This window comes from Oryctolagus cuniculus, chromosome 1 (assembly GCF_964237555.1).
Source record: "Oryctolagus cuniculus chromosome 1, mOryCun1.1, whole genome shotgun sequence".
Taxonomy (NCBI): Eukaryota; Metazoa; Chordata; class Mammalia; order Lagomorpha; family Leporidae; genus Oryctolagus; species Oryctolagus cuniculus.
The window spans coordinates 42,301,734-42,325,323 of record NC_091432.1 but is presented as its reverse complement, the minus strand read 5'-3'; the positions used below and the strand labels follow the sequence as shown (position 1 = coordinate 42,325,323).

The window sequence follows — 23,590 nt, the reverse complement described above, 5'->3', positions numbered from 1 at the left end:
TATCTTGGGAGTTTTGTTTTTTTTTTTGTTTTTTTTTTTTTTTTTTTTTTTTTTTTTGCCAAAAACTACTGGTATTTGCCCTCTGAAATTGATTTGCTCAAAAAACATGGACTAAGAGATTCATAGAAACCAGGTACTGCAGTAGTTTGTCCTGAAACTGTCAGAAATAATCTCTTGATATATTTGAGTCATGAAAGAGCGCAGTGTTAACTGCATTAGGATAAGCTCACCAATGGGCGAGGCTGAAGCCAGAATCCCTGGAGATTCTCTGGTTTCCCATGTGGGTGCCAGGACCCAAGTGCTTGGACCATCTTCTGCTGCTTTCCCAGGTGCATTAGCAGGGAGGTGGATCAGAAATGCAGCATCCAGGTTTGAGTCCTAAGGAATGTTGTCATTGCAGGAGGTGGTTTAGCCTGCCACAAAGCTGGCCTCTTCCCTATGCATATTATTATAAGAGCATTCCTGGAAATGCACACAGCATTGTAAGATCTATTTCACGGCACTGAAGGGCACCATTACTCAACAACAGCTTTTAAAATATTGACGAGGCACACTAGTCAGCAGCCAGTCCTATTAGCTTTCTAGATTAAAAAAGAAGAAAAGAAAAAAAATATGATAAACCTAGTGATTTAAAACAATTCTCCTATATTATCTCCCAGTGCTATAAATGAGAAACCCAGGGAGGCTTTGATGAGTCTGTACTCTGGGTATCAAAAGACTGTAATCAGGCTGGGCTCTTATCTTGAGTCTCCTGGGAACAACACTTTTTCATCCCCACTTCAGTGTTTGGCTGAATTCAGTTATTTGGATTATAGAATTGAGGTTCCTATTTCTTTGTTGGCTCTTAGTTGGTGGTGTCCCTTGGGTCCTTAAAGACATCTTCATTTCTTTTTATGTAACCTCTTTCATCTTCAAAGTCACAACAATGCAATGAGTTTCTCTGAAGCTTTAAAACTCCTGACTTTCTCTTATGCTGCTAGTCAGTCAAAGTTCTCTGCTCTTAAGGGCATATGTGATTACACTAGACCTATTTAGACAACCAAGGTAACTTCCCTCTCCTAATGTCATCTATGTCATAAAGCATAGGATAATCCTGGATTGATATGGCATCCTAGTCCTAGATTTCCAGGATTAGGATAAGACATCTTCCTTTTTTAAGAATATACTTTCTAATTATTGCTAATTATAAAAGTATATGCTTGTGGAATACAACATTGTGTTTTGATACATGTAGATGTTGTGGAATAGCTAAATCAATGTTATATACCTTAACCATCATTTCATATATTTGTTATTAGGGGGGAGTAAAAGCACTTAAAATCTAATTTCTTAACAGGTTTCAAGTATAGACTAAATTGTAACAAGCTACATATCATCACCATACTGTACAATATATCTCTTGAACTTATTCTTCCTGCTTAACTAAAATGTTGGAGATAGAAAGTTATTCAGCCATCATAAAAGAAATGTTGCTAAGCATACCAAATATAATTAAAAAAAGAAAATTTAACCTTATAAAGTTAGTCATGTATCTCGCAGCAGAAAATTCTATGTTTATGACAACAGCAATAATGGAGTAAGTATATGAAATGCTTTTAATAGTGGAAGCATATACTTGCATTTTAAACATTTAATATTTAACATGTGAATAATTTATTTGTTCAGGATAAATTGATATGTTGTTAAAAATAGATTTGGAAAATAGTCATGGGTCCTTAAACAACTAAAGATAATTTATGCATTTAAAATGTATAAAAGTCTTGGAATGATGTAGGGAACACTTAAGAAGTGATTCTCCTCGTGTTTGGTTTGCAGCATCCTTTTGAGGTGACAGAATTAGCTTGGACTAAAAAGGTCCATTATTGAATTAATGAAATAAAAGTTTCTGAAGTTTGTCAACTACAGAAATGATTATTGAAGAAGCTTCTAGTATAGTCTAGAAAAAAGGGAAAGTTTTTGTCTCTCACTGTCTATAAATCTACCTGTCAAATAAAAAAAAAAAAAATGGGGCCAGTGCCGTGGCTCACTTGGTTAATCCTCCACCTGCGGCACCGGCATCCCATGTGGGCGCCGGGTTCTGGTCCTGGTTGCTCCTCTTCCAGTCCATCTCTCTGCTGTGGCCCGGGAGTGCAGTGGAGGATGGCCCAAGTGTTTGGGCTCCTGCACCCACATGGGAGACCAGGAGAAGCACCTGGCTCCTGGCTTCGGATCTGCGCAGCGCTGGCCATAGCTGCCTTCTGGGGAGTGAACCAATGGAAGGAAGACCTCTCTCTCTCTCTGCCTCTCTCTCTTACTGTCTATAATTCTATCTGTCAAATGAAAAAAAAAGAAAAAGAAAAAAGGAAAGTTTAATTTTCAATTACATAAAGACACTGCATAAGGAGATCATATCACAATACAAATGTTGAGGCTTTAGAGTAAAACCGCTTTTAGGTGCTCCATAACCATTCCAATTCTTCTTGAAGAAGAAACGATGAAAATCTTAAAATTTGGCCACATTTTTCAGCATCTAGTTGTACCAAATCCTTGTGATTAAGAGATAAAACCTTGAAAAGTACTTACATGATTATTAACCTGATTCCTATACTTAAGGAATTGCCGCATCCTTCACTGATGGATCAAAAAGTTAATAAGCAAAACTGAGTCCAACTGCTAGCTCTTTTGCTTACTAATCATAATGTCTTAAGCTATCTCATCATTTTCCAGTGAAGTAAATTCCATAAGCAAAATGCATGCTAGCTTGCACAAGTATATTGCTCCTAATTATTTGTGTGAATTAAGATGAAAAATCTTTCATTGCGTAGATGTTGTGGTTAAGTTCTAGCACAATGATGGTGGCCTTACAGGTGATCAACAAGTTAGCTAGTTTCTTTTCTTCCTAGGCATTTAGCATTTCACCTGAACTTGCCTCTCCCAATCCCAAAGGCATATTCTCCTGCTCCACATCCCAATGTCTACTGTAAGCTTCAAATTTCATCGATTGGAACATATTTTAAGACTTTTGTTACCTGGAAGATATATACTAAATAAGTTAAACAGAGTCAATTGCTAAATAAATCAAGAATTAATACCGAGATAAATATGGACACATGCTTGGCCTTTTGTGTTTTAATGTGTTCCAAATGCACTGAAAATTATTTTCCATTTGAGAGAAAATAAGTACATGTATTTTGTTCGCTCTTTTTCTCTCTTATTCTATTCTTCCCTTTCTATTTTGTAAAAAAGAGCTAGATACAAATTTTTCAAAATCTGAATAGTTACATTTGTCAGGGGAAGACTACTTAAACATATGAAGATACAACATAAAAGGCAAAAACTTGATTCAGTATCTAAAAATGTTCAATAGACCTGATTGATTTTTCTTTGTGTTTCTACACTAAGAAAAAAGAAACTTAATTAGACATCTTTTTATATTTACTTTTTTTACTGTCCATTTTCCTCTTCATTTCTGTAAACGTTTTTTTTTTAACTTTTATTTAATGAATATAAATTTCCAAAGTACAGCTTATAGATTACAATGTCTCCCCCTCCATAACTTCCCTCCCACCCTCAACCCTCCCCTTTCCCGATCCCTCTCCCCTCCATTCACATCAAGATTCATTTTCAATTCTCTTTATATACAGAAGATCAGTTTAGCATATATTAAGTAAAGATTTCAACAGTTTGCACCCACATAGAAACACAGAGTGAAAAATACTGTTTGAGTACTAGAGTACTAGTTATAGCATTAATTCACAATGTACAGCACATAAAGGACAGAGATCCTACATGAGGAGTAAGTGCACAGTGACTCCTGTTGTTGACATAACAAATTGACACTCTTGTTTATGGCCTCAGTAATCACCCTATGCTCCAGTCATGAGTTGCCAAGGCTATGGAAGCCTTTTGAGTTCTCCGACTCTTATCTTGTTTAGACAAGGTCATAGTCAAAGTAGAAGTTCTTTCCTCCCTTCAGAGAAAGGTACTTCCTTCTTTGATGACCTGTTCTTTCCACTGGGATCTCACTCACAGAGATCTTTCATTTAGGTCATTTTTTTTTCCCCAGAGTGTCTTGGCTTTCCATGCCTGAAATACTCTCATGGGCTTTTCAGCCAGATCCACATGCCTTAAGTGCTGATTCTGAGGCCAGAGTGCTTTTTAGGACATCTGCCATTCTATGAGTCTGCTGTGTATCTCGCTTCCCGAGTGGGATCGTTCTCTCCCTTTTTTATTCTATCGGTTAGTATTTGCAGACACTATTCTTGTTTATGTGATCCCTTTGACTCTTAGTCCATCATTATGATAAATTGTGAACAGAAATTGATCACTTGGACTAGTGAGATGCATTGGTACATGCCACCTTGACGGGATTGAGTTGGAATCCCCTGGCACGTTTCTAACTCTACCATTTGAGGTAAGTCAGCTTGAGCATGTCCCAAATTGTACATCTCTTCCCTCTCTTATTCCCACTCTTATATTTAACAGCGATCACTTTTCAGTTAAGCTTCAACACTTACTTACATTGAGTAAGAACTGTGTATTAATTACAGAATTCAACCAAAAGTATTAAGTAGAACAAACAAAAAAATACTAAGAGGGATAATGTATTAAGTTGTTCATCAACAGTCAGGGCAAGGGCTGATCAAGTCACCGTTTCTCATAGTGTTCATTTCACTTTAAGAGATTTCCTTTTTGGTCCTCGGTTAGTTGTCAACGATCAGGGAGAACATATGATATGATATTTGTCCCTTTTGGACTGACTTATTTCACTCAGCAAAATTTTTTTGCAGATTCTTCCATTTTGTTGCAAATGACCGGATTTCATTGTTTTTTACTGCTTTATAGTATTATATAGAGTACATACCCCATAATTTCTTTATCCAGTCTACTGTTGATGGGTATGATATGATTCTTTATTTAGAGGATCCAAAGAACACTACCAAGAGACTATTGGAACTCATAGAAGAGTTTGGCAAAGTAGCAGGATATAAAATCAATGCACAAAAATCAACAGCCTTTGTATACATAGGCAAGGCCATGCCTGAGGAAGAATTGCTAAGATCAATCCCATTCACAATAGGTACAAAAACAATCAAATACCTTGGAATAAACTTAACCAAGGACGTTTAAGATCTCTACGGTGAGAATTACAAAACCTTAAAGAAAGAAATAGAAGAGGATACCAAGAAATGGAAAAATCTTCCATGCTCATGGATTGGAAGAATCAACATCATCAAAATGTCCATTCTCCCAAAAGCAATTTATAGATTCAATGCAATTCCAATCAAGATACCAAAGACATTCTTCTCAGATCTAGTAAAAATGATGCTGAAATTTATATGGAGGCACAAGAGACCTCAAATAGCTAAAGCAATCTTGTACAACAAAAACAAAGCTGGAGGCATCACAATACCAGATTTCAGGACATACTACAGGGCAGTTGTAATCAAAACAGCATGGTACTGGTACAGAAACTGATGGATAGACCAATGGAACAGAATTGAAACACCAGAAATCAATCCAAACATCTACAGCCAACTTATATTTGATCAAGGATCTAAAACCAATCCCTGGAGTAAGGACAGCCTATTCAATAAATTGTGCTGGGAAAACTGGATCTCCACGTGCAGAAGCATGAAGCAAGACCCCTACCTTACACCTTACACAAAAATCCACTCAACGTGGATTAAAGACCTAAATCTACGATTCGACACCATCAAATTACTAGAGAACATTCAGAAACCATGCAAGATATTGGCACTGGCAAAGACTTCCTGGAAAAGACCCTGAAGGCGCAGGCAGTCAAACCAAAATTAACTATTGGGAGTGCATCAAATTGAGAATTTTCTGTACTGCAAAAGAAACAGTCAGGAGAGTGAAGAGGCAACCGACAGAATGGGAAAAAATTTCGCAAACTATGCTACAGATAAAGGATTAATAACCAAAATCTGCAAAGAGATCAAGAAATTCCACAACAACAAAACAAACAACCCACTTAAGAGATGGTCCAAGGACCTCAATAGACATTTTTCAAAATGTTCAACAATGTTCAAGATCATTAGCAATCTGGGAAATGCAAATCAGAACCACAGCGATGTTTCACCTCACCCCGGTGAGAATGGCTCACATGCAGAAATCTACCAACAACAGATGCTGGCGAGGATCTGGGGAAAAAGGGACACTAACCCACTGTTGGTGGGAATGCAAACTGGTCAAGCCACTATGGAAGTCTGTCTGGAGATTCCTCAGAAACCAGAATATAACCCTACCATTCAACCCAGCCATCCCACTCCTTGGAATTTATATTTACTTTTAATTTACTTGTTAATTTACATGTCAGTTTTTAAAGATTTGGATGAAAATGTGATATCTCTACTTTTTTACTTATTTTCTTTCTCTATGAAAGGAAGAGAGACAGAGCAACAGGGAGAAACAGAGATCTTCCGTCTACTGGCTTACTCCTTAAACGTGTACAACACCGAGGGTTAGACCAGGTTAGGTCCAGGAGCCAGGAACTCCATTCAGATCTGTCACATGGGTGGCAAGGGTCCAGATACTTGGACCATCATCTGCTGCCTCTCAGGGTACACTATAACAGAAAATTGAATAAAGGCAGATTAGCCTGAACTCAAAACAGGCAGGCACTCCAATACGGGATGTAGGTGACCCAAGCTACACAAAATCCCCATCACATAATACTTGTACATTTTTAAGGAGTATGATGCAATACTTGGACATATATATTGCTTAAACTAAGCATGCCAGGCAACATGCTTTTCCACTTATCTGTCCTCTGTGTTTGGTATGTGCCATTCCTCTAGTTCTTTATGCACATATTATAGCATATCTTCATGAGTCATAATCATCACTTTGTTCTGAAAATCACAATGAATCATTACTTTCAAAGCACTGGGTTTTAATAGTCATTATCTAATCCCAGCCCCACTCTTCCTAGACCCTAGTATACACTATTTTAGAATTGTGTTTTCTAATTTCCAAGCATGAGAGAAAATATGTGATGTTTGCCTTTCTGTTACAAGCTTATTTCATTGAACACAATGATCTCCATTTCCATCCAATTTGCTGCAAATGTCAAGACTTTATTCTTTTAATGGTTGAATTATTTATAGACAGATTATGTAATACAAATACAGCATTTACATTATATATGATATAGATATATGTATATCACATTTTCTTTAGCATTCAGCCCATCAATGGACACTGATCCACATAATGTTAACTGTGAATAGTGTTTGAATGAACATGGGAGTTCATTCATCTGTTTCATAAACTGATTTCATTTTTTTCAGACATACCCAGACCTAGGATATCTGGGCTATATGGAAAGTCTGTTTTTGTTTTATGAGGTACCTCCATAACGTTCTTCATTGTAGCTCTACTAATTTGCACTTCCACCAGCAATATATAAAAGTTTTTTTCTCTACATCCTCATCAGCATTTATTATTGTTTGTCTTTTGGATAATCATAACTGGAGTGAGATGATATCTGATTCTGGTCTTGATTTGCATTTCCCTGATGGCTGGTGATAGCATTTTTTCTACACATTTTTTTTTTACCATCTGTATTTCTTTTTTGGAAAAATGTCCTTTGAGATCCTATTCCTATTACTTAGGTGCGTTGGTTTTTATTTAGTAGTTGAGTCTCTTATACACTGGATATTGATTGTTTGACAGCTGAATCCAGAGATAGACTTTTCTCCACTGGACAACTGAACTGCATGTCAGCATTTAATCTTCACATAGCTGCAGAGATAAGGTTATAGCACACATGGTGGGATTCTGGGTAACTGGTAGGCTTTTGTTTTTCTTAATGTAAATAAAGCATATTTATTTGGTTTGTACTTTTCTTAGTTTGAGAACTATATTTAGAAACAGCCAGAAGTTAAAGTAGGAAATAGTCATCATTGAGTAAGAAACAGAATAATTTTATTCAAAGGCTAAATATCTAGATTGCTGTGCATTTTTATTTCCCTAAGATCTAATGTTACATCTATGTTAAACCATCTGAAACTGAAGTTCTCATAGTACAAAGGAAGTCAATTTTTGACAACTTCAGGTGGTTCAAATCAATAGACAAGGAAGACACAACTTTAAGTTGGTCTATAATAGCTAGCAAGCATTTTTCATGATGAGATTGCTTAAATTTAGATAAACATGTTTTGTAAAAATTATTTTTAATTTTTTAAAATTGAAATTTTATTTACTTATTTTACTTGAAATGCAGAACATACACACACACACACACACACACACACACACAGAGATTTCCCACCTACTTCTTCAAGCTTTCAAGCTCCAATTTCCCCAAACCACTAAACTACTATGACTGGGTCAGGTACAAGGAATTCCATCTGAGTCTCACATTTAGATGATAGGAATCCAAATACCTGAGCCATCAAGAACTGCCTCTCAGACTGCACATCAGAAGGGAGTTGGATGGAAAATGGAGCTAGGACCTGAATGTAGGCACATAGATATGGGATATTGGCATCTCAAGTGGCACAATAATCACTGAAACAAACATTAATCACTGTGAACTTTTAGTGATAGAATTAATCATCAATTTAGCTTCCCTTCACTCATTTAAAAATACTTATCGTGTCATGGGCTATATAACTGATAAAACCCTGTGTGTTCATCATATTACAGAGCAGTTTCATTATGCTTATAAAGTTTACCTACCCTAGGGATATAGAAAATATATAATCAATGAAATGTATGTATTGTGTGTTAAATAACAATAACTTAAATGGAGAAAAAGTTTAACCTGGGAATGAAGATTGTGTTGTAGGATGTGAGATGGGATAAGTAGCATAAAGTGGTTGATTTAACAAATTGGAAAAGGCCTGATTGGGATCAGGAAATAATTTTGGGGAATGAATTTCTGGAAATCATGGGCAAAAAAATATAGAACAAGTGCAAAGTCCATGTTTTCCTAGTGAGGGCAGGAAGTCAGTGTGGGTAGAACAGAGTGGATCTATAGGAGAATACAAGAGTTCAGATTAAATCAGTTAAAGACTGAGTGTGCATAAAACAGAAGGGATCTGAGGATTAAGCATTAGAACATCCCAAGGATTAGATTTTCAGATCCCAAGGCTTAGACTGAAGAAAAATTAGCACACAAACTAAGAATGAATGGCCAGAAATAAAGACAATCAAACAAACGTAGTGTCCTGAAAACCATGTTCTAAACATATTTCAAGGAAGAGAAAGGGATCATTTGATATCTTTCCCCCAAAATGGAGAACTCCTTAGTTAAGATCAGGATTTACACTTTTGCATTCCAGAATTTACCAAAGCATAATAAAGATGTAAAAACAGAATTCAGTCTTAAGGTGATTTTCCTTGATAGGAACATTTAGATTATATAAAATCATTACATCACTTGCACTACTCAAATTTCTTATAATGGGTAGTAAATGTATGGATAATACATAAGAATTGATATGAGATAATATATGAGATAAAATACTTTAATTCCAGGAAACAATGATGCCTACAAGCTTTGGGTATTCCAATGATACTGAGATTCATAGTCAATTTCTTATTTACAGAGTGCTATGGTTCAGAGGAAATCTCACAAAAAGAAACAGAATAAACGGCCTACCTTCACAAAACAATCAGCATTTCCCCTTCCACTTGTAAGCTCTTTGTTTACCAGTAAATGATTCCTTCAACAACTCTACTCTTGTGAAATATCAATAACCTTTAACTTGCACCCATTTGTGGAGGCGTTTGGCAGCTGCTCTTATACACAGAGCTGATTCCAATGACAGAGCTTCTATTTCCAGTTCCCCAGATGAGTCATTTAACCTCTTTACCCTTTAAAGATAGGAATAAATCGTTCCTTGGCCCACCTCACCAGGATGAAATGACTATTGGTGAGATAATGTCTACGAAACAATGTGACTGTCTCACAAAAAAGTGCCAAGTGTTTTCAAAGCAACTTGCTGGATTTTCTGACCCAGTGGCAGAAAAGACAATCCATGAGACTAAATTCTTTCAGAGACTTTACAAAGACTGGGATGAAGGAAGATCCTTTCTTGCCTGCCTGCAAAAAGGGATACCATTATTCTGTGGTTGCACAAAGGTTTAAAAAGAGAGGCTTTTCTGTCTTGAATAAATTTCTGATGAATAGTTACTGTTGTCACAATGGTTCAGTAGGCACAGGTATATCTAAAGGATGCACAAGAAACTGTCAGACAGAAAATTACAGGATTCTAACTCCTGGGGAAACAGGTCTATTCCTTATTTTTTCATTTGTAGCACCAGCATTTACGCAATTGGCCAAGAATAAAAATCTGGGAGTCGTTCTAGCGTTTATTCATTTTATCCAATTTGTCTCTGTGACCTGTGCACTCTGTCACCACATTCTGGCTAAGTATGATTTGTGTCTTTGTATTTACTATTTTGCTTTACTGACTCTTCCAGCATCCTCTCAGCTTGATCATGATGATCTTCTTACACTGCTTCTCTGCCATACTGTCGGTATTACTCTACTTTACCCTTCACATTCATGTACACTCCATGCCTTTTGTTTGCTTCCTGGTACTCATGTTAAGCCCTTTGCCCTGTAACGACTCAGATACAGTCTTTTCCCTATTTGTAGCTCCTTAACAACATAATACAGTTTCCCACCCCCAGCTTTAGCAGATAAGGCTTCTGCCAGCAGTGCCCTTTCTTCCTTTTACAGGAACCACAATATAGTTTAGTGGTTAAAGAGAGGACTCTGGCAAAGATCAGATTCCAGCCTTTCCTTCCAAACTATGCTCATATATCACTGGGTAAACTTCTGAATTTATTTGTGCCTCAGTGTCTCCTCTTTAAAAGAGAGGTAACAAAATATAAACAGTAGGTTTTTAAGAGATTAAATGAGATAATTTGTGCAAATAGAGCATTTATCACATACTGAGAAATCCATACTGTGTGTTACTACGATAATAATCTAAGTTTTACATTTTAACTCACAATGTCTTTATTTCCTTTTTATAATTCATTGTGACCTCTCCCTTATTCCCTCTGCAGCAGGATAACTTTTGACTACATCTAGTCTACTCCTTTATGTTATGTAGATAGTACAATAATACTAATCTGTGCTTGAAATAAATCATTTCAAGATCTGTCTTGTACATTGTATTTTGAAAATTTAGTTAAATCAGATCCATGCCTTACTTGCTTGCTAATTTCTGGCTAATAATATATTCATAATATATATGAATTGGAGGGATAAAAAAGAGTTGCAGGTATTTATAATAAAATTTTGTATAGAGATAAAAGCAATCTGTCATCTCTCTTCTCTTAAGGAATGCGTGGTTCCCTAGGGCTTCACAGCAGAAATGGCTTTATTTTCTTAAGAGTATTTGCTGTCTTTCCAATGCATTTTCTTATGCATAAACAAACCTATAATGATTTATTCAGCACAGAGTCCCCAGTGGCTTGTGTCAGTTACAACTTGACACATTTTTTTTTCACACTTTGAAATACCTAAAATATTTGGGATTAAAACTGTTTATTAGTAATCAATCTTTACTGAATATATTGATCATATTGCTTGGGACAGAGATATTACACATTTGTTTTAAAATGCTTATTTTATTTTTAAATTTATAATAAATAAACCAAAAATGTACTTATCTGCAATCAAACTTTGTGAAACAAATTTGCATATGCAAATGTCAACATTAATAGGTCTGTCTTTATAGCTGTAATTTTATTTTAAAATGATAAATTATTACAATGCAACTGAAAAACTATAAAAACAAGTATTGAAAAGTCCACATTTTTTATTTCTTAGAATCAATTTTACAGTGATTTTCTGAAACAATTTCCATACTGAATATGTTGCATGTGGAAAAAAATAAAACACCAAAATATCATTGGTGATAATCAAAAAATATAATGAAAAGTTTAGCTTTAGGCATTTGGAAAATATTGAATTCAACTTTTAGTAACTTGACATTTGTCATTAATGAGCAAGTTTTTTAAAAAGTGATTGGTAGCAAATTGTTTCCCTGTGCAGTATAACTTTTATGTCCAGTGGGGACCTACAAATAAAAGCTGAAAAAAGAGATGGCTTTTACTAATGGTTTCTTTTTTAAATGTTTATTTATCTGAAAATATGGTGACAGAGAGGAGAGAGACAGAGATAGATCTTCCTTGTGCTAGTTCACTCCTTAAATGTCTAAAAACCACGGACCAGGAACTGTATCCCAATGTCACACATGACTGTCAAGGACCCAGGTTCTTGAGCCATCATCTGATTCCTCCTTGAATGCACATTAAAAGGAAGCTAGATCTGAATCAGAAATGGGGCATGATTCCAGCCACTTCATTCTGGGATATGCCTGTACTTGCCACAATTCCTGCCACTTAGAGTTTCTCTTCATCCTATTTAGCTTTGAGTTTCTTGTGACATCATCTCTTCTGAAGCAAGGATGGGCTTTATGCTTTCAGCTTGCAGGTCTCTTGGCTCCTTCTCCTGTCACCAAATTGCCAGGAAAATATACCTTTTCTCTGAAAGTAGAGAAACATTGTATGTCCTATGTAGTATCCAAAGAACATAGGCTAAAGTTCCTTACAGCAAAGGACAAGTGATAATTTCCCTGATAGTACATGCCACTCAGAACCATAGGATCTAGATCTGAAGTGTTTAAACCTTTTAGTCAGTCAATGCTGTATTTAGGAATATAAGTCATATTTGAGTTGATCTCGCTATTAGAGAATGGTTCCTGTCTTCTGTTCCTTCTAACAAACATGGAATACATTTACTCCTGGTGCTGTCCCTTACTTAGTGTAGGTGGGATAAGGTACCCAAATTTTCAGCACGTCAAATATTCATTTGTAAAAGTTTAACTATAACTCCTGTATTAGTTCCCTATTGCTTATGTAACAAATTACAACAAATGTAATGGCTTACCAAAATACAAGTTCACTTTGTTGCAAGTTTTTTTAAAGTATTTTTTATTTATTTGAAACACAGAGTTAAGGGGGGGGGGCAGAGACAGAGGTCTTCCACCCACTAGTTTATTCCCCAAGAGGCCACCACACCCTGCCAAAGCCAGGAGCTCAGAGTGCCCGCTAGGTCTCGCACATTGGTACAGAGGCCCAAACACTTGTGCCATTCTCCATTGTTCGCCCAGGCACATTAGCAGGGAGCTGGATTGGAAGCAGAGTAGCTGGGTCTTGGACTGGTGCTCATGTGGGATTCTCACAATGCATGTGGATGTTTAACCCACTCTGCCACAATGCTGGCCCCAAGAGAGAAATTTGTTTTGCAGTTTTGAAAGTTAACTGTCTGACCTGAGTCTCACTGGGGTATATTGTAGGGACTGGGTTCTTATCTAAATGTTCCATGAGAGAAATGATTCCTTTCTTCTGCCTGATTCTAGAAGCTTCCCACCTTACTTAGCTCATAATTGAATTCCTTGGTCTCATTTTTAGCAACATTTCATTTCTCTGATTATTCTTCCATAGTAACATTTCCCCTGATTAAGCTAGAAAAGGCTCTCCACTGTTAGAAATGCAGGAGTTTAGATCAAATACACCTGAATAATATTGTATTCAGAGTAAGTACTCGGTATCTGAAATTTGGAATTAAGGAAAGCAAAAACACATGTTTTCTATCCAAGTAAATTTATTAGATGACAGAAATATAGTTTGTCTCAGGTATTTATGCGGATCTAAGGTAGTATACACCAAGAGGTATTTTAAACAGCTACAGTCTCACCTTCTTCACATCCAACAATCCTCGTATATATAAGATTTCCCATTTGTCATTTCTGAACGCCTGGGAGACACATTACTACTCTGTCTTGTATTCTAGTAAGTAAAATCTTGTATGGAGAAAAGGATTCATAAATCTGCTGGGTCAATGTTGACAAGTATTGTATTGGATCCCTAGAATATCTGTGTACTAGGTGGTTAAACAATATTTCCTCATTATTCTCTTTAGCTCTGTCCTTGCACCTATATCAGACTTCACCTCTTTCCTACATCAATCAATGTTGTCCTGCAGGGTGCATTATTGTATTGCCCAATTACTAGGTGTGAAGAGTTGATATTCACTATTTTCCTTTTATATAATAACTAGGAAACTTATCCTTATAAAGAAATGGGTGGATTCTCTAGAATTAAGAATACCTGATGTGTAATATTCCATCTGGGGAGACCCAGAAAAAGTGGATTTATGATTTTCCATTCCTTAATGAATTCCAGAGGTAGATACCAGAGCTTTGCAAACTACAGGAGAAAAGGATCAGGGGAGGAGAGGTAGATACCAGAGCTCTGCAAACTACAGGAGAAAAGGATCAGAGGATGAGAGTGGGGAGGGGTCTGATAAAGGAAGCCCTGGAAAGATGTAGAAGAACACCCCAAACTTTATCTTATTCTGAAATACGAAAGATTCATATTATTGCAGTCTAATGATAGTAACACATTTATTTAGCTAATAATAATTTGTGATTATTGTTATTCCTTATAACTAATCCATAAAGCATTAAAATAATCCTGCATGATCTTGAGGGAAGACACCATTCAAATATTAACATAAAAATGTATGCCTAAGAAGCAGGCAGCAGTAGGATATATCTAAAAAGTGTCCAGTAGGGGCAGTCCTTGTGGCAGAGCAGGTTAAGCTGCCATCTGTGACACTGGCGTACCATATGGGCACTTTGATTCCTAGATGCTCTACTTCTGATCCAGCTCCCTGCTAATGTGCCTGGGAAAGCAGCAAAATATGACCAGAGTACTTGCGCTCCATACTCATGTGGGAGCCCCAGATGAAGTTCCTGGCTCCTGACTTGAATGGGACATTACAGTTATTTGGGTAGTGAACCAGCAAATAGAATATCTCTGCCTCTATCTGTCCCTTCCTTTCTCGAACTCTGCCTTTCAAATGAATAAATAAATCTTTTTTAAAGCGCCCAACAGATGTGAATCCCTTCTCTATCTATTCCAACCTTAAAGTATTCATATAATTTACACTTTACTCTTCTAATGAATTACTTTCTTTATTCTAACCTGGTCAATGACAGAGTACATAAAGTTTTAATATTTTACAATTGATAATGCCTCCATTTTTACAACCCATTGTTTGCATCAATATTTACTAAATATTGAAATTTGGAATCATTTGCAATATTTTTGTTATCATAAAACATACACCATAAACAAATGAAACTAGTTTATTTTCCTCTTGCAGCGTTATGGTATATGTATGGTAATTTCTTAATTTTTAAAAAAAATTTAACCAATTTTTATCTATTAAAGGCAGAAAAAAACAGAGACATATAGAGAGGCAACTGTTCTAGGCACCACTGATTCACTCCTGGGATGTTCACAATAGCTGGAGCTGAGCTATGCTGAAGACAGCAGCCTGGAACTCCATCTGTGTATACCATTTGGGTGGCAGAGACCTAACTACATGATCCATCACTTGATGCCTCCAAGGATGTGTCTTAGCAGGAAGCTAGAATGGAGAGCAGAACTGGGATTTGAGCCTTGGCAGTTTGATATAGGATGCAGGTGTCTCAAGCAGTGCCTTAACTTTGCACCAAACATGCTCCCTAGTAACTTCTTTGACTATATACTCTAGACTGGGTTTCTTAGTTCTAAGAATAAAAGGAGCATGGGATTCTTATTTATTGGAGAGTTGTTCACCAAATTGATTGTATCAATGTTTCAATGGTGTTAGTAATGACTGAACATTTTTCTATATCCTGAAATTCTACCAATTTTGGGTGTTTACCATAGATTTCTGGCATTTGCTAATCTTATTAATGTATAGTATTTCCTCATATATGAATTTATTTACAATTGTATATATATGCATGTGAATATGTTTATATTCTGTGTGTTGAATTGTCCATGTTATGAATGTCTGGGATATTCAAACCTGGGATTTTGATGCATAAATCTGTATTGAAATCTGTTTGGCTGTTTGTAGGATCTTGCAGAATCATGGGGACAACTTCAAAACAATATTGCAAGCATGAATGTTGAGTTTATATTTTATGACTTTGACAAATTCACTTTTTAGTTGTATTTATTTCATCTTGTTAGACCCACTGAAGTTTTCAACAGACATGAACCCACTATGAAAAAAGAGTTTCGATTCATATTTCCGAATAAGTCAATACACACACAGTGAAATATTGACTACAAGAGGAAAGAGCAGAAATGCTAACTTTTTGATAAATGTGGGGTAAACTGTTGGGCCTTTCATCATTAAGAAACATATAAGGTAAAGGATACTTTTGTAAATATCAATCTTCAGGTGGAAGAAGATCTCTTGTTTTTCAAATGCAAGGAGAGTTTTTATTCTTCATTTTTTCTGTCTGTTGAAATGATGAAGTGTTGTTTTCTTCTCTATGCTGTTTTATGGTGTATTAGTATCCTAGGGATGCAATGGCAAATTACAACAATTTGATGGTTTAGCACAACAGAGATTTATACTCTCACAGCTCTGGAAGCCAGAGGTCCACAATCAAAGTGTTGGCAGGGCAATGCTCTGCGCAGAGCTCCAGGGGAGAATCTTTCTTGCCTCTTTCAGCGTCTGGCAGCTCCTGGGGTTCACCATTTGCTTAAGCCTTGCTCCAATCTGATTTCTGTCTTTCTGTGGCCCTCTGCTCTGTGTTTGTCTCTCCTTCTGTGTTTAAACTTCCTTCTAATTTCTCTCTTATTCTGGTAGCACTAGTCATTGAATTTAGCACCCATGCTAAAACCCAGGTTCACTTCACTTTAAGATCATTAACTAATAAAATTCTCACAGACCTTATTTCCAAATAGGATCACATTCTGAGGTTCTGGATGAACATACATTCATACATTCTCTGATTTCAAGGGTACAATCTTCAACCTACTACATATGAGGAAATGCATTGGTTAATTTGCAAAATTTAATAGAACTTGTAGTCTCATAATTAGCACTCTTGGTCAGGAAATATATTATCTTATTTAAATATCAATGGATTTGATTGCCAAAAAAATTGTCTATAAGCTCCTGAGAGATAATAGTTAACCATGTTGCTTTGGTATAATGTCTTTGTCTGATTTTATTATCAAGATAATGCTAGTTGGGGCCGGTGCCATGGCACACTAGGTTAATCCTCTGCCTGTGGCGCTGGCATCACATATGTGTGCCAGTTCTAGTCCCAGTTACTCCTCTTCCAGTCCAGCTCTCTGCTGTGGCCTGGGAGACTGGTGGAGGATGCCCCAGGTCCTTGGACCCCTGCATCCATGTGGAAGACTGGGAGGAAACACCTGTCTCCTGGTTTCGGATCGCCGCAGCTCCAGCCATTGCAGCCACTTGGGGAGTGAACAAACGGAGGGAAGACTTTCTCTCTGTCTCTCTCTCTCACACTGTCTGTAACTCTGCCTGTCAAATAAATAAATATTTAAAAAAAAAAAAAAAAGATAATGCTAGTCTCCTAAAATGGGTCGAAAGGTGTTCTATAGTCTCTATTTTCTCAGTCTGTGTAGTAACGACACTGCCCTTTCTGCTTTTACTCTCTGTGTATACATTTTTATGAAAGGTTTCTTTTATAGTATGATAAAGATTACCTAATAAAGTCTTTACTCAAAGGCTAGCTTGGTCTTAGCATTAAAATGTAAATCGTTATTTATTATAGTTTTTGCTTTTCTTTTTTAATTTCTGTGGTTTTTGCAGATTTTATAGCACAACACTTCACATTCTTGTAGTTGTTCACTTTAGATCTCTCCTTTCCTGGGTAGTGTCTGTCCATCTTCACAAATTCACATTGTATGCATTTATAACTTGTTGTATGATTAACATTTCAGGATTTTTGTTGCTCGATTTTCTGAAGCTCTTTCTCTCTGCAACCTCCTACTCTTTCTGTTCTCCTATGAAATTTCCATCTATATCAACTACCCTGTAGTTGTCTCCATCTCCTAATCTGAGCAAAATCACTGTTATCAAATTGGGTCCACTTTGAGGGGCTGGTATTATGAGGGAGAGTCAGATGATAATAGTCTATATATTGCTTGCATATTTTTCTCTTCTTTACTACTTGGATTATCAGGATTATCATTCAATCTGAAAAAGCAGTTTCCCATATCTTGCTGTTTTGTTGTTTATGATTGAAGGGCTAATCACATTGTAGTTACTCTCATTTGACTTGTAGCAGAAGTCCTGCAAAATAAAGATTAGTAATTGCTATGTAAAACAGCATTATTGCATTTTTAAATAAAATATGGTATGTCTTGTTTTTCCTGAGCACCTTTCAGTATTTCCATTGAAATTACTATCATGCTAATTTTCACTAAATGGATACTTTTCACTCTATGAATTAGTTGAATTCTAAATTGAAGTTCTACAAAATACTTAAAAAGTTTGCAACAGCCTTTACCCCTGAAATATTATTATTTTCCTGTATAGAAATGTGTGTGAAAAAAATATTTTTGACAGGCAGAGTGGACAGTGAGAGAGAGAGACAAAGAGAAAGGTCTTCCTTTGTTCCTTTGCCTTTGGTTCACCCTCCAATGGCCGCCACGGCCGGCGCGCTGCGGCCGGCACACTGCGCTGATCCAATGGCAGGAACCAGGTGCTTATCCTGGTCTCCCATGGGGTGCAGGGCCCAAGTACTTGGGCCATCCTCCACTGCACTCCCTGGCCACAGCAGAGAGCTGGCCTGGAAAAGGGGCAACCGGGACAGAATCCGGCACCCTGACTGGGACTAGAACCCGGTGTGCCGGCGCCACAAGGTAGAGGATTAGCCTAGTGAGCCGCGGCGCCGGCCAAAAATTTTAAAGCTAATTGAAATCACACTATTTCTTTAATGTAAACTAAATTTTAGAGCAGTTATTATTTTTGTAAAAGCAATAAATTTGTTCATATAATTATATTTGTCTATTGAAATATTTTTCTAAATTCATAACTTCTAAGTATAACTTATTAACTTGTACTGTCCATACATGTGTTCATATTTTCCCTTAGAGTCACTTTCAATATCTCTTTCAGGGGATGGCACTGTCGTGCAGTGGGTTAATACTTTGGCCTGGAGCACTGGCATCCCATATGGGCGCCAGTTCGGGACCCAGCTGCTCTACTTCCCATCCAGCTCTTTTCTGTGGTCTGGGAAAGCAGTAGAAGATGGCCCAAGTCCTTGGAACCCTGCGCCCACATGGGAGACCTGGAGGAAGCTCCTGGCTTCTGGCTTCTAGTTTTAATCCCTGCTCTGATTAAGATCTCTACTTGCATCTTTTGTAATGCCTTCAAGATACTGAAGAAAATTATTTAAAAAATGTGGAAGATACCACAAATTGGCTCATTAGAATTTGATCCTGACTCCCTTCTAGAGTTCCTACTACTCATGGTGTTTGAGAAGCTACATTTTCCAAACTCTGGGGATTTACATTGTGTTAGATGTTCATGAAGTGAAGAAGCTTTTGCATAAAGACTGAACTGTGAGACGGAGGCATTGCTACTGACTTGGAAAGTGGCCCTGCTACAGGTATAGCAGTGACAGTGCTGGGCTGCCATGGAGCATCTGTGGCAGACGTGTTGTGTACAAGCCCCAGTACCGTGGCTATTGAGTGATGTGAAACATAAGCAACAGTGGTTTTTCCTGCGGTGTAATTCCTCTGCGTTTTTGGCAGGTTTCCCAGCTGCATTGTACTAGGATTTACATCATCATTGTTAGGCTTCTCAGACGTTCATGAGATTCAATAAATGAATCATCTTTAATAAACTTTCCCAGGCTTAACATAACTAGAGAGGATGATGTTTTTTCTAGCAGGAATCTGAGATGAAGAGGACCATGCTTATGGATTATTTGGATTTAGATTACATATTTCCTAATTTATCTCCAAAATAATTTCTGTCATCACAAATGCAATGCACATCTTCTCAAATAAGTATTATTGTTTAAACAACTTGAGAAAGTCACTGGACAAAGCAGCCCAATATAACCATTTTTTCCTGATATTTCTTCATATTTGAAATTCCTAAAGTCACTCATTTTCTCAGTGAAATATTTTCATTACTAATTAATGCTCTTTAATATTTCATATTAAATATATCCTATTTACACATCTCCTGTAATAAATTATCTAATTAGTTACTCTAAAATTCAGTGATTCAGGGGCCAGCGCTGTGGCATAGTGAGCAAAGCCACCACCTGCACCACCAGCATTCCATATAGGTGTTGGTTCATATTCTGGCTGCTCCACTTCCAATTCAGCTCCATGGTAATGTGCCTGGGAAAGAAGTAAAAGATGGCCCAAGTACTGGCCATAATGGCCATTGGGGAGTAAACCAACAGATGGAAGACCTCTCTCTCTCTCTCTCTCTCTCTCTCTCTCTCTACCTCTGCTTCACTGTCTTGGTAACACTAACATCTTTAAAAAAATTTAAAAAGCTATTTATTTATTTATTTATTTGAAAGACAGAGAGAGAGAGGGAGAGAGAAAGAGGTCTTCCATCTGCTTGTTCACTCTCCTAATAGACACAATGGCACGAGCTGAGTGGATCTGAAGCCAGGAGCCAGGAGTTCTTCCAGGTCTCCCAAGTGGAAGGACTTGGGCCATCCTATACCGCTTTCCCAGGCATACTAGTAGGGAGCTGAATCAGAAGTGGAGCACCCAAGACTCAAACTGGGCCTCATATGGGATGTCAGCTCTGCAGGCTGGACTTTAGCCTGCTGTGTTAGTGCCAGCCCCAAATAAATAAATCTTTAAAAGAAAAAAAAAAAAAAACCTTAATGGTTTGTACTTTTTGTTACTAACTCATTCTACAAGAGTTCAACAAGACTCAGCATGTTAAATACTTTACCCCAGATTCAGAGCAAGCAAATAGAAGAGCATGAACCAAAGTCTAGGTAATTTGGCTTATTCACTCATATTAAGTCTAGCTCATGTCCCCTTTGGAATTATATGTCAAAAAATATATGACTTTTCTGCGATATTTTTAACTTATAAATTATGCACAAATCATCTTCTTCTTATTTGTGATGGACAAAAGAAGCAACAATGCATATATGTACATGTTTGGATAAATATACATTATATATGTATGTTTGAATATTTAATAAGGGTCATTAATACATTTTCTTTTGCTGAAAGAAAAGCATAAGTCACTGAGTGCTGGCACAGTGGTGTAATGAGCTAAACCTCCACCTGTGCACCACCATCCCAGATGGGTACTAGTACATGTCCTGGCTGCTCCTCTTCCAACCCAGCTTTCTGCTATGGTCTGGTAAGGCAGTAGAGAATGGCCCAAGTGCTTGGGTCCATACACATGCTTGCGGAACCCAGAAGAAGGTCCTGGCTCCTAGCTTTGGATCGGTCCAGCTCTGGGTGTTATGGCCATTTGGGGAGTGAACCAGCAATTGGAGACCTCCCTCTCTGTCTGTAACCCTCTATCTCAAATAAATACATAAAATTATTTAAAAAAAAAGATAAACCACTGTTTTTCAGTTGTATACACACTGAAAGCACTACAAAATTGTGTGTTTATGAAAACATATATTTTCTTACAAGTAACATGTGTAAGCACATCCTAGTTTACTAGGAATTTGTTAGTACTGATAAGGATGGCACAATAATTAGTTGATAGACTATAAAGTGTTTTGAAATTTCTCAAAGTATTTAGTATCATGAACTTCGCTTGACACTCAGCATCTGAAAATATAGATTTTATTTTCATTTTTACAAAGAGAACAGATCCGATTATACATTTATGAAAAAAAGTTCAGTTCCACCTCCTTAAAATGTTGAGTTTAAGTGCATATCCAAGTAAAGTAACACTTTGATGAAACAGGAGTAAACAGCAGGCAGAAATTGCCAGCTGACCAAAGTTCTTGAATTAGGTTGTCCATGCTATAATTTCAGTTGTATCACATGGCTGTTTCAGTGATGAATGCTTATGTCACATTAAATGAGATTGTATGTATGTAACGAAGTAAATGATATATAATTTCCAGGTTGTCTCTTCTGAATGGTATCTTTTTAAATTTACTTTTAAGATTTATTTATTTATTTATTTGATAGGTAGAGTTACAGACAGAGAGTGGGAGAAAAAGAGAAAAAGGTTTTCCATCTGCTGGTTTACTCCTCAAATGGCCGCAGCTGCCAGAGCTGAGGCAATATGAAGCCAGGAGCCAGGAATTTCTTCCGGGTTTCCCACATGGCTGCAGGGGTCTAAGGACTTGGGCCATCTTTCACTGCTTTCCCAGGCCTTAGCAGAGAGCTGGATTGGAAAGGGAGCAGCCAGGATTTTGACCAGCCCCCATATGGGATACCGGTGCCACAGGCGGAAGCTTTAACCTACTAAGCTGCAGTGCTGGCCCCTGATTGATATCTTGACATCAGGTCTTCTCTAAACTGAGTCGACCAAAACCCTAAATTTAAAATGGGCATTCAAATATAAAACTGATATTTATCTCAAAGGAAACACCCATCGTCCAGAAGTTAATAGCTCCTTCGTCCATGCTTTCTTAGCACCATGTGTTTATTTCACTTATTTATTGTAATTATTACATTTATTGAACTTACCAAATTGTGTTATTTTGTAAAAGTGTTGTTTTTACAAACTAGTATTTTTCTACGTGAGATATTTTACATATTTTACCTTTCAGTTCAGTAGTTGGCATTTTGAAATTAGATCAAATAAGTGAATAAACAAATAAACTCATCTCAGTTGCCCAGAAGGGGACTCTAGAAAAGTAGAGTACATTATAGAAGAAGAATAAAATATACCAAAAGGAAAGCTTGTGATGTGTTCAACATTTCCTTTGTTTCTTCGAAAGGGCTTGCCAGGTTAACATAGAACTAGGATTAAGGGGTTTGGTTAGTAAAAAATCATAAATGATTATTGTTATTTGAGGATAAATAGGTAAATTTAGTCTCACATGAAAGGTATTGTTCACAAATAAAATAATAAAATATGAACAAATCAGAAATGCAACCATGAACATGGAGTGTTATGCCTCCGTTTAGATCTGTTAATACTTGTTTCATATACTGGGTGTCCTGGCTTTGGATTCATATACATTTACTATAGTCACATCTTCTTGTTTACTTGACATGTTAATCATTACATAATGACCTTCTTTGTGTCTTCTCATAGTTTTTATAAAGCCTATTTTGTGTGATATGAATATTGTTACTCCTGCACTAACATTTGCATAGAATATCATTTTCCACCCATTTAGTTTCAATAGCTATATCTTTATGGGTTAGGTATATTTATTTTAGGAAGCATATTGATGGCTCTTGTTTTTATTTTGTTTTTTGTTTTGTTTTGTTTTTGTTTTTAAGTCATTCAGCCAGTCTGTAGTTTTTTTAATTTTTTTAAAAATGTATATAAAGGGAAAAAGTTTCATGTATTTTCATATATACAGATTTAAAAAGATAAGGATACTTAACCTTTGTCCATTTACATTCAAGATTATCATTAAGAAGTAATTATTTACTTCTGCTATTTTTCCATAAATATCCCTATGGTTTATTTTGAATCTCCTTTGTTCTTTTAGTAGATTTTCTGCTATCACATTCTTTCATGACACTGAATGACTTTCTTTTTTTATGTTTGTTTACATAATGCAGTGTTAAGAATCATTTATAAAGTTGA

The 23,590-nt window shown here is 36.6% G+C and overlaps 1 long non-coding RNA gene across 1 annotated transcript in view; it reads right to left on the bottom strand.

Annotated features, from left to right (window-relative positions):
* LOC138849316 (uncharacterized) overlaps positions 1-9,771 on the bottom strand; it is a 38,305-nt gene extending 28,534 nt beyond the window's left edge. The window contains exon 1 of the long non-coding RNA XR_011387999.1: positions 9,611-9,771. This is a non-coding gene — a long non-coding RNA (uncharacterized lncRNA). The remainder of the gene's footprint in view (positions 1-9,610) is intronic.
* Between the last annotated feature and the right edge of the window lie 13,819 nt (positions 9,772-23,590).